This window comes from Cyprinus carpio, chromosome B21 (genome assembly GCF_018340385.1).
Source record: "Cyprinus carpio isolate SPL01 chromosome B21, ASM1834038v1, whole genome shotgun sequence".
Taxonomy (NCBI): domain Eukaryota; kingdom Metazoa; phylum Chordata; class Actinopteri; order Cypriniformes; family Cyprinidae; genus Cyprinus; species Cyprinus carpio.
In genome coordinates, this window is record NC_056617.1 from 6,062,804 (window position 1) to 6,078,624 (window position 15,821).

Consider the following 15,821-nt stretch of genomic DNA (forward strand, 5'->3'; position numbering starts at 1 on the left):
CCTATCGTTTACACTACTCTGGCGTTTTCGACCCTCGAAAATGGAGACTTTTGAAAATGCTGCAAACCCCGTTTTAGTTTGAAAACAACGGGGCTGCGTTTCAGTGTAAACGGAGCAAAATGGAGACTGCACACATTCGCTCTGCGTATCCTTGACGACCATGTAAACAATAACATCATGTGCATTGTTGTACCCATAGATGTATAGGTAGATTCCCCATTCGATCGCTCCAAGCACGTAGACGCGTCTGCGATCTAAATAATAGGGAATCTACCTATTCATATCTATGGCTGTACCTGCATGAATGGTCACGTGACATGCGTTTTAGGTTGTGTAGTGTAAACGGAGATCGTTTCTGAAATCCACCGGAATGAATGGATGAATGAATGGTTTGGTAAGGACAATATTAGGCCAAGATACAACTATTTGAAAACCTGAAATCTAAGGGAGCAAAAAAATCTAAATATTGAGAAAGTGGCCTTTAAAGTTGGCCAAATGAAGTTATAAGCAATGCATATTACTAATCAAAAATAGGAAATTTACAAAATATCTTCATAGAACATGATCTTTAATTAATTTCTTATGATTTTTGGCATAAAAGAAGAATCAATAATTTTGACCCATACAGTGTATTTTTGGCTATTGCTACAAATATGCCCGTGCTACTTATAACTGGTTTTGTGGTACAGAGAGAACCTTTATTTTTAAGACTAAATGCCAAAGAAGAACCATTTTGGGTGCCCAAAAGAATCTTTCAGTAAACAGTTATTAAAACAACCATTTTTCTTAGTGTGAAGAACAATTTAAGGATCTAAAGTACCACTATAAAAACATTTCGTACAATGGAAAGTTTGCATGGATCTTGGAACAATGAAACCATAGATGCCAACGCAAAACCTTTATTTTTTGAGCATCTGAACAAAATCTTTTAACCATTGATATGAATTTGGGTTGATGTAATTGATTTGTCAGACCAATGGTTTGCACCAATATCTCTCATATGTAGCACTGGAAAGTCTAATTCATTCTAGAGAATCGGTTCACTTGAATAAATCATGTAAATGAACTACTTCAAAGAATGATTCAATGACTTCATTCACTCTGCAGCATTTGGGTATTCTTGTTAAATGCTGCTGCTCATCACTATGTTTTCAATAAATTATGCCTTATAGGTTTTTAGTTGTATTTTGTGTAATTCTATCTTATGCAAAAGTAGCTAGACTATAAAGTTATAATGTCACGTTTTCGCATGCAGTAAAAGTAATTTCACAGTGAGAAAAGCAGCACTGCCACGTTGTCATAAGCACGGAGGTGGTGTTGTGTGTAAGTGTGTGGGTAACGATGGACTCCAGATGTGCTGCTTTAGCAGTTTGCTCGACTACCGTCATCTGCTTAGCAAGTGCAGGGCTGCGGAGCGGAGTAAGACCCCGCTGAAGCCTCTGATGTACTGCCATCACACACACATATAAACACATACTAAAGCTGTGTTTGGAATCGTATACTGTCACACTACTCTTATTATACTGTATATGCAGCATTCAGTATGTAAACTGTGTGGAATATGCACATTTCCTCTATGCATATACTGACTTTCCATTTCCAATATCATCCAATTTTTTTTTCTTGAAATATCTAATCTGATGAATTCAAAAGTGACCCAATTTATTTCCATAATGCTTTTTCATTTGAGTGCACAATTTTTTAAAGGAAAAAGTTACCTGTGGTGACATTTCTGCAAAATGGTTTTACATTGCACATTTCACGATACATTAAATATAAAATCTCCAGTGAGTGTCACTAAAAGTTTGTTCGGTTTTTATTCCCAAAAAAACACGAACCTATCAATGTTTTATTATCTTGGCTGTTGTATGTATCGCAACATTTGCCTCTAGTGTTCATTTCACCTTGAAACCGCAGTGAATTGTATGTATGTAGGTACGTTTTGGAGTTTTGCAAATATGTTGGTAGAGGCACGTTTTTCCAGTTAGCCCAGGTTGTCCAAAACTCATTGTCTTGTAATAATTAATCCAATTTAAAACTAAATTAAAAACTAAGTTTTCACTGACATCATTTAAGCTTAACCCTAACCTTAAGATTACATATCAGCCAAATAGCTATTTTTAGGCATCAATTTAGCAAATTTATTGAGGCCCAATTAAATCCATTCTGGAAAGGAACAGATTTCAACCATTTCACAATCTAAGTGTTTTCTCATGGAAAATAATTCAAGCCTCTACTCAGAAATATGTCACATTATAAAATAAAAATTGACCACAAAACAAGAATTCATACAATTAATTTTTGTTACCTGCCTCCTATACAGTAGGGCCACTTCACATTTAGCTTGTTTTTGAGATTTGACTATTCTTACGCACCTGGTTTGAATGAGGCTCTGACTACAGAGCAGCATGAAGACAGAAGAGTAAAACTCTGTCACCATGCCAAGTCTAAGGCTCTGTGATATATTAGTGCTGTCTGCTGTCTGTGTGGGGCGTCACTGAAGTTCCCCATCTATAAACTCCTCTCTGAAGACCCAACAGCTGCGACAGGGACGCAGGGAACACTCAAAACAGCAAATACAGACTCTTACCACAATGATCAGAGACAAAATCCCCATTACATACTACAGAAACAACTTTTGTACCTCTCTCAATCAAAAATAATGGCCTGGATGCTCTGCAGATGTCAAATATGATAAAACTATATATATATATCATATCTGCAAAACAACGTTCTAGGAACCATTCACAACACACTAGCAACTTAGAAGTTTAGCTTGTGTACGCATCGCTCACATTGTCATCAGAAAATGTAAAAAAATATAATTGCCTGTTTGCTTTGTATAAAAGAATCATGATGAAAAGGCTACATAACAACCTATTGTGTATAATTACAGCTAATAAAGTGTAAGCATACACATTAGAGGTGAATGAAATCTAATGTATCTGCTGTTGGAGCTGCACTTAATTTTGGCGTTTGCATAATTTCCTTTTGTACGGTTTAGAAAAGCCTCGCTCTTTTCCTCAATTATCATGTCAAACAACTGATGAGGCTAATGGGCTAACAAGCTAATAGCGGAGGTGAGGAATTGGGCGTTGAGTTGGGCGCAGGCTCTGTATGTGAATGAGTGTGTGTGTGTGTGTGTGTACTTATGTGGGCGGATGATTGGTCTTCTGATGACGGAGACAGGCTTGTCCTCTAGCATAGCCTCTCTGTCTGGCATAAAGAAGTTTATTGATGAGGTTCATGAATTAAATATTCCCTGCAGTCTGCTGAATAGAAATGCATTATTAATACTCATTTTTTTATCAGATCTCTCTCTTGCTGAATAGAAATGCATTATTAATACTCATTTTTTTATCAGATCTCTCTATATATATATATATATATATATATATATATATATATATATTTGTTGTTGTGTAAAAATTTTAAATAAGCAACAAAAAAATAGATATGAATCAATAAGGGTGAGGTATAAATATGTATACAGATATAAAATAAAATGGCCATCTTAGTCAGGTCAAGACAACTTTTCATTAGGGATGAATGCACAGTGTGTGTGTGTGTGTGTGTGTGTGTGTGTGTGTGTGTTTGTGTTGTGTGTGTACTATAGTATTTTTGTATTATTATTTTCCCTATTAACCTAATTTAACATCATCTTGCGCTCACTTAAAAGTTACTCTATAAAAACATTTTAAAACATTTAAATGTTTTTGACAAAACAGTATAGAGTTGGTCCATTTATAGGTTCATTATCGGCTTGTCATATTGCCAAAATTCATATGTCACGCATACCTTTGTTTCAATAATAATACATTTCAAATCAGCAATAAAATCAATGACAATGACATTAGGATTTTGCTTCTTTGGCTGAATTTATACATTCTTGTTCAGTACACACACTATGAAAAAAAATGTGTGTTCAGTTTCCTCTCTCTAGTAAAGCAGTCTGCAGCTGTTTATTTGTTTACATCTTAGTATACCACAATTCTTGAATCCTACGCTGAATATCTCACTCTCTTTGACCTTGGGACTGTGTACGTGTTTGTCTGTGGGAATATGAGAACAATGTCCATTAACAGGAACATGCATACGAGAAAATCTCCAGAGGGAACAAAATCCCGATGTTTATGGGGAGAAGATGGTAAGACAATCTCTCACAGGCTCTAACCGGAACACACTGATCTCCAAACTAATAAAAATTCACAATAAATCTTCAATTGTTTACCGTTGGTATTTGTATTGGTAATCAAACAATAGGTAAAAACAACTGGCTTCTCGTTACCATGATTACATCACTGTAAATATATGGTTATTTTACAACAAATTATGGTATTTTTAATGAACATATTCAAAAACACCTTTTTGACAAGAATCCCTCACTGAAAAATCTCCAAAGTCCTTCAGTTTCCTAAAAGATTAATCAGCAGGAATCTACAATATTTCCACCAAAATATTTTACTGCTATTTTATTACACTGTGAGTTATTTGCATATAATACTGCAAAAACAACAAAAAAACTGCAATGCAAAAATATTCAGAAATTCTTTTAGAGGTTTTCTCATTTTGCTTTTCTCAAAATATGTGAACCATCTGCAAGGTCCAAGATTACCATGTACTCCTTCCAAAACACTTCCAAACAATTGTAAGACCATACATTTGCAATCCCACAAGTCTTTTCTCATTTCCATCAACAGTTTGAGCTTGGTTTGCTTTTTCAGAGACACTACTGAAGCTCCCTTTTTCATCTTAGACTGACTTTGTTGAACAACCAATGAAGAAAACCAATTATGAGTGAGGTGTGCGGCCAACAGCTTCATATAAAAGCATTAATTAAATGTACATTTACAGGTCAATAAAGTTTTATAACCACAGCATCTATGTTTCAGCTAACAAGTAAAAGCTCCGGACTCTTCTCTGCAGAAACTGCAGCATGACTGTGAAAGTTTCTCAGACATTAACATGCAGATCCAGTCATTCACTGCAGTGAAACCTCAGCCAATGACTCCCACACTTTATTAATTGCTTCTGATCAATCTTAGAGAACAAATAAACATTTTAAACCACCCATTTGGAATAAGTAAACAATGGACCGTTTACTTAGAGGGAAGACCACTGGCTTTCAGTACAATGGACAGAGAAGTTCATGTACTGTATGTCTGCCAACATTGATCAATGAGAAACAGAAAGATCCCAGCAATTATGTTCAGAAATTTCTGTCAATGCTTGGCTATGTTCCCTGGCACACGGATGAAGAAAACATCCTGTGCAATCTTCCATAACAGACATCTCAATCAGATATAATGGATTACTTGACAATCCTGCAAGCACTATGCCAATGGACATTTGCGTCTCGCAGGCGTACTTTGTGATTTCAGTACCATCAGAAATTGAACATGACCGTTTTTTCTCACACAAGATAAACTGATTAAGCCAATTACCTACTGTTTTGCAGCAAACCTGGGCATCCTGTGATAAATCTAATCCTGTCGGGACAAGAATATATGTGATTTGAAGATAAGATATTTTCATGCTTCTTTTGAGTCTTCTGACTATTTGGTGCACATTCATTGATGTCTTTGCCAACTTTCTGAGTAAAATAATCATTGGTTGTTCAAAATTTCATGTTTCATTCGATGCTGCTTGCCATTCTTTGTGATGTTTGTGAAATTGACTATCAATTTCTTTAAATATCTTGCTCAGCAAGATCTTCATCCTATGCAACACATATTTATAAACTAGAAAAAGACCGTAAATGCTGTAATTTGAGAGTGTAGCATATGCTCAGGTCTAACAATCTTTGCTTGCTAAGCATGTTTACTGTGCACATGGGAATGTGACCGCGCTGAGCACACAGAGCTGTCCTTAGTGTTTGACACAGCTTTGTTTGACCCTTTTATTACTGGGAACCACTTTTCTAGCTCAAAAGCTGTGTTCAGGGAGAAAACTAAAAGTTCTGGCCACATAGGCAACGATTTTAGGCATGATAAGCATATGCTGGATCACTGTTCCAAATAAATAATGAGATACTGTATGTAAATTAAAAACAACTGCTACTCGTTACCATGATTACATCACTGTAAAATATATGGTTATTTTACAAACAATTATGGTATTTTTAATGAAACATATTCAAAAACAAACACCTTTTTGACAAGAATCCCTCACTGAAAAATCTCCAAAGTCCTTCAGTTTCCTAAAAGATTAATCAGCAGGAATCTACAAATATTTCCACCAAAAATTTTTACTGCTATTTTATTACACTGTGAGTTTATTTGCATATAATACTGCAAAAACAACAAAAAAAACTGCAATGCAAAAAATATTCAGAAATTCTTTTAGAGGTTTTCTCATTTTGCTTTTCTCAAAATATGTGAACCATCTGCAAGGTCCAAGATTACCATGTACTCCTTCCAAAACACTTCCAAACAATTGTAAGACCATACATTTGCAATCCCACAAGTCTTTTCTCATTTCCATCAACAGTTTGAGCTTGGTTTGCTTTTTCAGAGACACTACTGAAGCTCCCTTTTTTCATCTTAGACTGACTTTGTTGAACAACCAATGAAGAAAACCAATTATGAGTGAGGTGTGCGGCCAACAGCTTCATATAAAAGCATTAATTAAATGTACATTTACAGGTCACAATAAAGTTTTTATAACACAGCATCTATGTTTTCAGCTAACAAGTAAAAGCTCCGGACTCTTCTCTGCAGAAAGCTGCAGCATGACTGTGAAAGTTTCTCAGACATTAACATGCAGATCCAGTCATTCACTGCAGTGAAACCTCAGCCAATGACTCCCACACTTTATTAATTGCTTCTGATCAATCTTAGAGAACAAATAAACATTGTTTTAAACCACCCATTTGGAATAAGTAAACAATGGACGGTTTTTTACTTAGAGGGAAGACCACTGGCTTTCAGTACAATGGACAGAGAAGTTCATGTACTGTATGTCTGCCAACATTGATCAATGAGAAACAGAAAGATCCCAGCAATTATGTTCAGAAATTTCTGTCAATGCTTGGCTATGTTCCCTGGCACACGGATGAAGAAAACATCCTGTGCAATCTTCCATAACAGACATCTCAATCAGATATAACGGATTACTTGACAATCCTGCAAGCACTATGCCAATGGACATTTGTGTCTCGCAGGCGTACTTTGTGATTTCAGTACCATCAGAAATTGAACATGACCGTTTTTTCTCACACAAGATAAACTGATTAAGCCAATTACCTACTGTTTTGCAGCAAACCTGGGCATCCTGTGATAAATCTAATCCTGTCGGGACAAGAATATATGTGATTTGAAGATAAGATATTTTCATGCTTCTTTTGAGTCTTCTGACTATTTGGTGCACATTCATTGATGTCTTTGCCAACTTTCTGAGTAAAATAATCATTGGTTGTTCAAAATTTCATGTTTCATTCGATGCTGCTTGCCATTTCTTTGTGATTGTTTGTGAAATTGACTATCAATTTCTTTAAATATCTTGCTCAGCAAGATCTTCATCCTATGCAACACATATTTATAAACTAGAAAAAGACCGTAAATGCTGTAATTTGAGAGTGTAGCATATGCTCAGGTCTAACACTCTTTGCTTGCTAAGCATGTTTACTGTTGCACATGGGAATGTGACCGGCCGCTGAGCACACAGAGCTGTCCTTAGTGTTTGACACAGCTTTGTTTGACCCTTTTATTACTGGGAACCACTTTTCTAGCTCAAAAGCTGTGTTCAGGGAGAAAATAAAAGTTCTGGCCACATAGGCAACGATTTTAGGCATTATAAGCATATGCTGGATCACTGTTCCAAATAAATAATGAGATACTGTATGTAATTTAGTCAGTTCTGAGGTAGCATCTCATGTATCTTTTGTAGAATCCAGAATGCACTGCAAAGAGATCAATGAGAATGTTTAGCCAAGATGGTGAATGAATGCAAAATGAAAATTTAATTAGGTACTAAAAACTATCAATAAAAGATCAAATCTAGCTACCCAATTTTACCCAATATTTATTTGTTAATTAATAAATAAATATAAATAAATATAATTTTTGCATTGCTATTAAAAACTGAAAGTCCTATACAAAATATTATACAAAATTGTCATATACATTTTTATTTATATGAAATTGTAAGTTTTGTAACAACAATGTAAACATCAATTTAATGCATCCTTGTAAATAAAAGTATTAATTTCTTTAAAAAAATAATAATAAAATACAGTTTCATATAAATGCTGTTCTTTTTTACTTTAATAATAGTATTTCACAATACTACACTTTTACTGTATTTGATCAAATAAATGCAGCCTTGGTGAGTGTAAAATGTCCTTTCAAAAATCTTAGTAAACCCAAACTTTTGAACAATATAGGGACCAGAATATTAAGGTTTATATATACTGATCTTAGCTAAAAGTTCAGTGCACCTGCACCAGATTCATCAGCTAGAAATCCGATCCCTGGAGCTTCAACTAAATAACAGCCATTGTTGTGCAAAACCAAGAAAACCCACAAAACATTGATTATTAAAGGAGCATTAAGATGGAAAAGATGCATTAATCTTGCATTTTCAGTAACCCCAAAGGGCAGTAAATCCCTTGAGTGGTCATGCATTCTTTATATCGGCCGGTTCTTTGTGTGTCTATGAGTGAGTGAACTAAAACGGGCACGTTGTAGGCTTTACCCCAGCCATCTGTCTGTCTGGCTGTCTGCCTGTCTGTGCTTCAGTCTGACAGCTGCTGGTCACTTCTGTCTACGGCTCCTGACAGCTAGTGCTGTCTGCTAATGCTGATTGCCACTCTCAGCCCAACTGACTGTGAAACACAATAACCCTGTACCAGACCAGAGAGCATTAGAGATATTGATGTTTGAAAAGACATACAGACGGAATTATGTATTTTAGCCATGTTACGCACATATCAGTGTGTTGTTCTGAAGAAAACCTGCCAAAATCACAGAAGGGTGTGAGAGACTTCTTTCTGGCAGAGTGCATGTACACAGTCAGGTAAAGGTCAGGGTTCGACTGTCACTGCTGTTTGATTGACACATGTGAATTACGTGAGTATGATGTCATAAGGGCTTTGTGTTTCCTTTCATCTTTAGGTGATTTAGAAGAATTAGCAAAAGTAGAAATGGTTCAAATTTCTATCTCTGTTCTCAACTCAGCCATCTACACTGTTTCATAACAGTAATTTTTAAAGATCAAAAGGTGAAAGGCAACAAAAATGACACTCATTTATGACGTACTCATTTAATTCATATGTCATAAGGGCTTGACATAAATTCTGTTTCCTTTCAACTTTAGATGTTTCAGAAGAATTAGCAGAAGTAGAAATGGTTCTACTTCCTAGTTTTATTCTCATCTTTTTAACTTGAATGTGTCAGGAGTTCAAATGTTTGAGGTCAGTAAGGTTTGGTAGTGTTTTTTTTTTTTTTTCAGCAAGGATGCATCAATTGATCAAAAGTAACATTAAAGACATTTTTAATGTTACAAAAGTTGGGGAAAAAATAAAAAAGAAATGCTGTTTCGTGATCAGCAAATCAGCATATTATGATTTCTGAAGGATCATGTGACACAGTGACACAGTGAAGACTGGAGAAATGGCTAAATTTACACTATTAATATTTTTCTAATAAATGGATACATTCATTTACATACCAACAAATTTTTGAGAGCCTGGAATTGCAAACATTCGAAAACAAATTTGCGAAAAACGGTTCACGTGCATATATATTACACAGTCAAGTGGCATCGCCATCTACTGGCCTGGCAGGCAAAATACAGTATTTTTAGCCATTTTCACAGATCCATATGAATGGATCGTTTAAGCAACTTTGTCAAAACTTTTTCAAAAATGCAAAGAAAAAACTTTTACATTTTTAGTGCATCATTGTTGTTTAAACATACTCTCAGTGAGCATAAGAGACTTTCAAAAAAGTTACAGAATTTCTTACAGAAATCTTACAGGATTTTTGCATGGAAATATATATCAATGGTAAAGGAATATTTCAGCCCGAAATAAATATTTAGGCATAATTTACTCATTTTCCCCTTATGATTTAAAACCATGTCCAGGTTACTGTTTCATATACAATGAATCAAGCTCCAAAACAATAAAAGTAGTCAATATGAGTAATTCAGCGAAAAGTTGATTCATTCACTAAGTTTTTCATTCACTAAGTATTGATATACAAGACTTTATAGTCCTTTTTGTCTGTTTTGGAGATCACACTGTATATCTGTCTCATTGTCACAATGAAATTGTCACAAGTCAGGTTCTAACTAATGTAATGCCACATGTGAGGTTCTCGATTTATTAAAATATTCCTCTTGAGGATTCCTTCTTACATCAGTGCAAAACCACACATGTAGGCATATGACTGTCTGACTCATCTGGGGAAATTTTAGCAGAAGTGGTTGGTAAGTCAACGGGTGTTGGCCTCAAGGCACCTCGCTTTTGTATAAATAAGGGAAACAGAGTTGCTAAAAACAGAAACTCGGGAAGCCAATTGTTAATTTAAGGATGATGATGATGATACTGCAGCCACCTTCAGATTGGGATGGCTTTGGCTGTGTCCTTTCTCTAATTTGGCAGAATGACTGACTCCAGTTCAATGGACCGCCCAACTGTCTCTTTGTTTGAGGTTTGGACTGTTTAGACAACTAAGACCATATTCTTAGTCTCCAGACCTTCACAACTAGGTGAGAAACTTTTGCCAAACCTAGAACTTTGCAGACAATAATTTAAGACAGCTGCCTGCTATAGTGCCTTATTGAAGAAATTATGGTACATTGGTTCCCAAAAAGTACTTAAAACTGAGAACTTGAACTCTGCCTATAACAAGTGTTTCGAAAAAAGATAAAACCCTAAAACACTCTTGCATGGAAAAGGAGAACATCTGAGCTATTTTAACACTTTTCCTTCTTCAAATTGTCAAGTCACGTAGCCAGCAGCTATGTTTTGAACTAGCTCTTTAAACTAGCCCTTTAAACTAGCATTTTGGGTTCTCCAAGGAACCTTTCTGTGAACAGTGTTATTTTTCGAACACCATTTTTTTCTAAGTGTGAAAAACATTTGAATAATCTAAAGAACTATTATCCACTGTAAAGAACCTTTTGTTTGATGGAAAAGTTCCATGCATTTTAAAGGTTCTAAATGGAACAACTGATGCCAATAAAGATCCTTTTTTGTGGAGTGTGTAGCTGCAAAAGTGATGCAACTTGTTTTGCTCTGACTTTGGCTGCTCCCAAACAACAGATGAGACGGTTTGCAGTCAGCACAATGCTTGAATGAGACAGAGACAGACATGCCCGCATCACAAACACAATCACAGCGTTGGGTCACAGAGGGTTTGATGGGGAAAAATGAAAGGAGATCAGTCCTCTAAATAGCCACAGTGATGTTGCTCTCTCCATACTAGCAAATAACGTTCCTTCATCAACGTTAAAGCACAATAATGTGTGGTAATAAGGTTAGGAGATTGGAAAAGGTTAGGACCCCTAGAATGTTTTGAATGTGATGTTACCCTTTAAAAAGACAAATCACAAGAGACATTTTAGAATCTTAACTGTTTCTCCTAGATAACAAAATTAAATATTTAAAAACACAGAGAAATACAATATAACCCATTCTGTTTGTGAGTTATCACCGAACAGTACGTTCTCTTCTCTTCCAGATATCATTTCCTACAGTGTCAATGAGCTGACAGATTGCTGCCTCTTTCTTTCATTAGTTTCTATCTGCATCTCCATCTACCTCGCCCCCTCTGCCGCTCTCCTCTAACTCAACATAAACCTCGAAACTGCTGAGTTAATTCACCGTGAGCTGAGTTTATTAGTACACAAAATGCTTCTCTGCCCATAGAATAAGAGCTCTTTAATATCTCAATTGCTGTAGATATGGGAATAAAAGAAGAGCAAATGGCTTAAATGCCCTGGTTTATCTCCTGAGGGAAAAGGCCCAGGTAATCTCATTTGTGTCTCCTTTAGAGTTTCATAGGAGATCTCAATCTCAAACTGTGCTCAGATTTGCCAAATTCTGCAAACAAAAGAAGAGATTTCAATATAAACTCTTTTTTTTTCTTTTTTTTTATAGTCCACTCTCTGCTATCCACATTTATTTATTACTATATGCTCTTACTGCCATTTGAGTTTATTTTTATTTATGTGAAGAAATGTCTGAGACAAAGTACTACAAACTGAGACCTCCAACCTCTGGAAGTCCACCACACATGTGTTTCAAACAAAGCCAAAAATTAAAAACGCTGTACTTTTGAATGGAAAAGGAGAACATCTGATCTATTTTTAACACTTCTCCTTCAAATTGTCAAATCTAGTAGACAACAGTTGTAGAAATATGAAACTATCTTTGTCCAGTGGTGAGGTCTTAGGAACTTATTAGAAAGGTTTATTTAAAGGTAGCCTATATGGGTATGTCACACAGCTGCATGACATTTAATGAAAAACCCATATAGACAGACATAAATAAAACGGCAAGAATCATACACATACACACTGATTATAGTTCATTATGTGTTTCTGTGGTTATGACACACGCATGCACACATAGACAAAATTTCTGGAGCTGGGTGACCTTTACATTACAGTCAAGCAAAACATGCACACAGCAACTTGTCATTAGCAGCATCCAAATGACTGTAAACAGACTATTATTACCTTAAAAACTGCTATCCAAAGAACGTCCACAAAAACGCAGTGGGAAAAAATGTCAATAAAACCCCAAACAAATCCAGTGCGTGACTCAGACCGGTACAGGATTCACTGTGATCCAAGATTCAATCCCGAACGTGACTCTGTCCAATACAAGCGCATTACTGAGTCAAACAGTCCGGTCAAAAGTCTATAGCTGCAACCGTAAAATCAAAAAGCTCCATGGGGCAGCCGAGAACCGAAAACAGCAGAGCTGTCATAAACTTTTCCCCTCACTGCTCACACCATCTGCATTGGAGTCTCTGGGGGAAATCGACTGGCTCCGTTTGCGCTCAAGACGGCCACGGGGGGCTTTGAGTTCAGCCCCTGAACGTACACACTTTTGAGACAGTCCTCACACACTACATGAGTCTTGTTGATACACTCACGGACAGGAGGACTGCGACCTCAGAGGGAGGGAGAGCGTGTTTGAGGAAGTGTGAGAGGAGGAGAGATCCGAACACCTCACACACACACTCCCTGATCGGTTCAGATTGCGCACACACTCGCAGTAACAGACAGTCCTCCCTGCCGCGTTTGACACCCAAACGCTAAATGATAATGTATTTTTTGTACTTTAAGTTCTTTATTGTATTTTGTATTGTTTTCATACGCTTTTAGTCTAGACATGTCCGCACCTGCAGTGGAGAGTCGTTCACAAGCAGCTCACGCAGGTGTTTAACATAGCCTAATAGACTTTCTCCATCGCTTGCAAATGATGGGTGGATTTGCAGGGTTCGTTTTAAATGGATTGTAAGTAAATATTCACTTAATCCAGTCAAATTTTTGTTCTTTTTTTCCCCCTAAAATTAGAAATCCGTGTGCGAACTGTTCAAAATCTACTCAGATATTTCCATGACGTTTGATATAAAATTAGAATAGAATTTTTTTTCTATTATTCTCTATGTCATATACAGTATATACATATATATATATATATATATATATATATATATAGATATATATATATATATATATATATATATATATATATATATATATATATATATATATAAACTTTTATATTGATATTATAATTTTATAATTACTATATAATTACTATATTATAGTAATGTCTATAATTTATGGAATCTAATGAGAAACACCATAATAATGGCATTTAAAAGTAACTAACTTAAATTGGCCTCTAAAATGTGCTTTGGCATTGTTAATGTAATTAATAAGTTAGTTAAGGAAAAATTGTTGTTGTTATTTTTTGAGGGTATTCATTGGTTATTTATTTATTTATTAATTAAAAAAGAAGCATGCATCCAGAAAAGTCCCTACAGTGCTATGACTGAAAATGAGACTCTTTAGTATTCCAGCTGAATTGGGGCTTGATCTGTCTGTCATAGTGGCACTGGCACTTCAAACAGATGTCTAACATCAGACACCCAACTGGATTCCTGAGCATCGCTTTTCATGACTTCCTTATCAAACCATCAAACATATCATGGCAACAGGGTGGAGCTCCACAATGCTTTAAAGTCAAAAATGTCTTTGGGATAACAAAATGTATGCAAAAATAAGTGCTGTTGTAATCCAAAGTGGGAAAACAATTTCAGTGCTGAAAATGAGATGTAATGTTGTGTAAAAAATATGCTTATCTTCATATTAAACCCAGAGGCCAAATATTGTGCGGACAGAGGGTGTGCATGTACTTTAAGATTGTAGGAAACATGAGACTGAAATTATATGATGTGGTCAACTGGAAATTGCTCTTGTCTGATTTTTTTTTATTAATTTTCTGTACATTAAAAGCATGTAAAAGGGAACATTCTCTGATTGTAGAAATTAAAAGCTTCTGTTGATCAGGACAGGATGCTTTTCTATTGCTTGAGATGGTTGTTTAAACTGTAGTGTTTTGTCTTTGTTCCTTTTCGACACAATTGCTGTACAGTTTCAAGCTGATAGAGTCAGGCAGGAGGAGAGAGGGAGGGTTTTATGGCTGTTGTAGACTTTATTACTGCTGGTGTGAATTATTGAGTTTTTTTACAGGTTTGAGACTGATGGCTGCCACTGTATAAGTGTATAAGACGGTCGCTCAGCCCATCGTCTTTACACAGGACTTGCATACGGTATGTAACATGAACAAGAATAGGCACTGAAAAATTTCCATGTGTTGTAGGACAGGCCTTTGAATATGCTTTAATCTGTATATCACATGTCTTTATGTACAGCATTGATGATCAGTTCTTTTTAGAGAACATAATGGGTCAATGTGATCCAGGTCTAAATTTGGATCTAATGGGATCTGATTTGGGGTTTGATTCTGGATCTGAATTTGAAACTGAATATAGTTTGGGGTGTAGATCTGGGTCTAGATTTAAATGTGGATTGGAATCTGGATCGGAACATAGTTTTGGATCAGGTTTTTGACCTTGGTCTGGGTTAGATTTAGAAGTTTATTTGAATCTGAATTTGGATCTGAAAACAGATTTGGATCTTTTTGGGGGTCTGGGTGTAGATTTAAATGTGGATATGTATTTGAATTTGGATCTGAATGAAATCTGACTCATGCCATGGCTTTAAATATAGCTTTGGGTCTGGAACAAGGTGTAGCTTTAAATGTGGATTTGGATCTGGATCTATGTGTATTTTGATTTGTGTTTTGGTTTTGATTTTAGTTTTGTGTGTGTAATTAGGTGCATTTGAATATAACTTTGGATCTGGATCAAGGTGTAGTTTTAGATATGGATTTGAATCTGACATTTGAATCTGGATCTTGGTGTAAATTTGAATGTGGATTTGAATCTGAACACAGTTTTGGAACTGGTTTTGGGTCTGGATCTGGGTCTAGATTTGAATGTGGATTTTTATTTGAACTGGGCTCTGGATCTGTATTAAATCAGACTCATACCAGGCATTAAAAAAAGGGAAACCTGGTACAGTCTTTCTGTAGTGATGCAGACTTCCTATGTATTTACATTTTTAACGAATGTTGTTTACATAAGACTGTAGATTGGTGTGCATCTTTAACAGAAAAACAGAATATTAAAAATATAGCATTCTGGAAAACCTTATTTATTCAGTCAGTAAAAAGTAGAACATAAAAATAACTAAACATTCACTTGTGGGTTTGATAAATTTATCCTTTGCAA

The 15,821-nt window shown here is 35.7% G+C and overlaps 1 protein-coding gene across 2 annotated transcripts in view; it reads right to left on the reverse strand.

The window, feature by feature from the left end:
• LOC109045983 (rho GTPase-activating protein 24-like) overlaps window positions 1-13,137 on the reverse strand; it is a 98,544-nt gene extending 85,407 nt beyond the window's left edge. For both annotated transcript variants that reach the window (XM_042748547.1, XM_042748546.1), the window contains exon 1: window positions 12,688-13,137. The gene's annotated coding sequence lies outside the window, so the exon portion shown is untranslated. The remainder of the gene's footprint in view (window positions 1-12,687) is intronic.
• Between the last annotated feature and the right edge of the window lie 2,684 nt (window positions 13,138-15,821).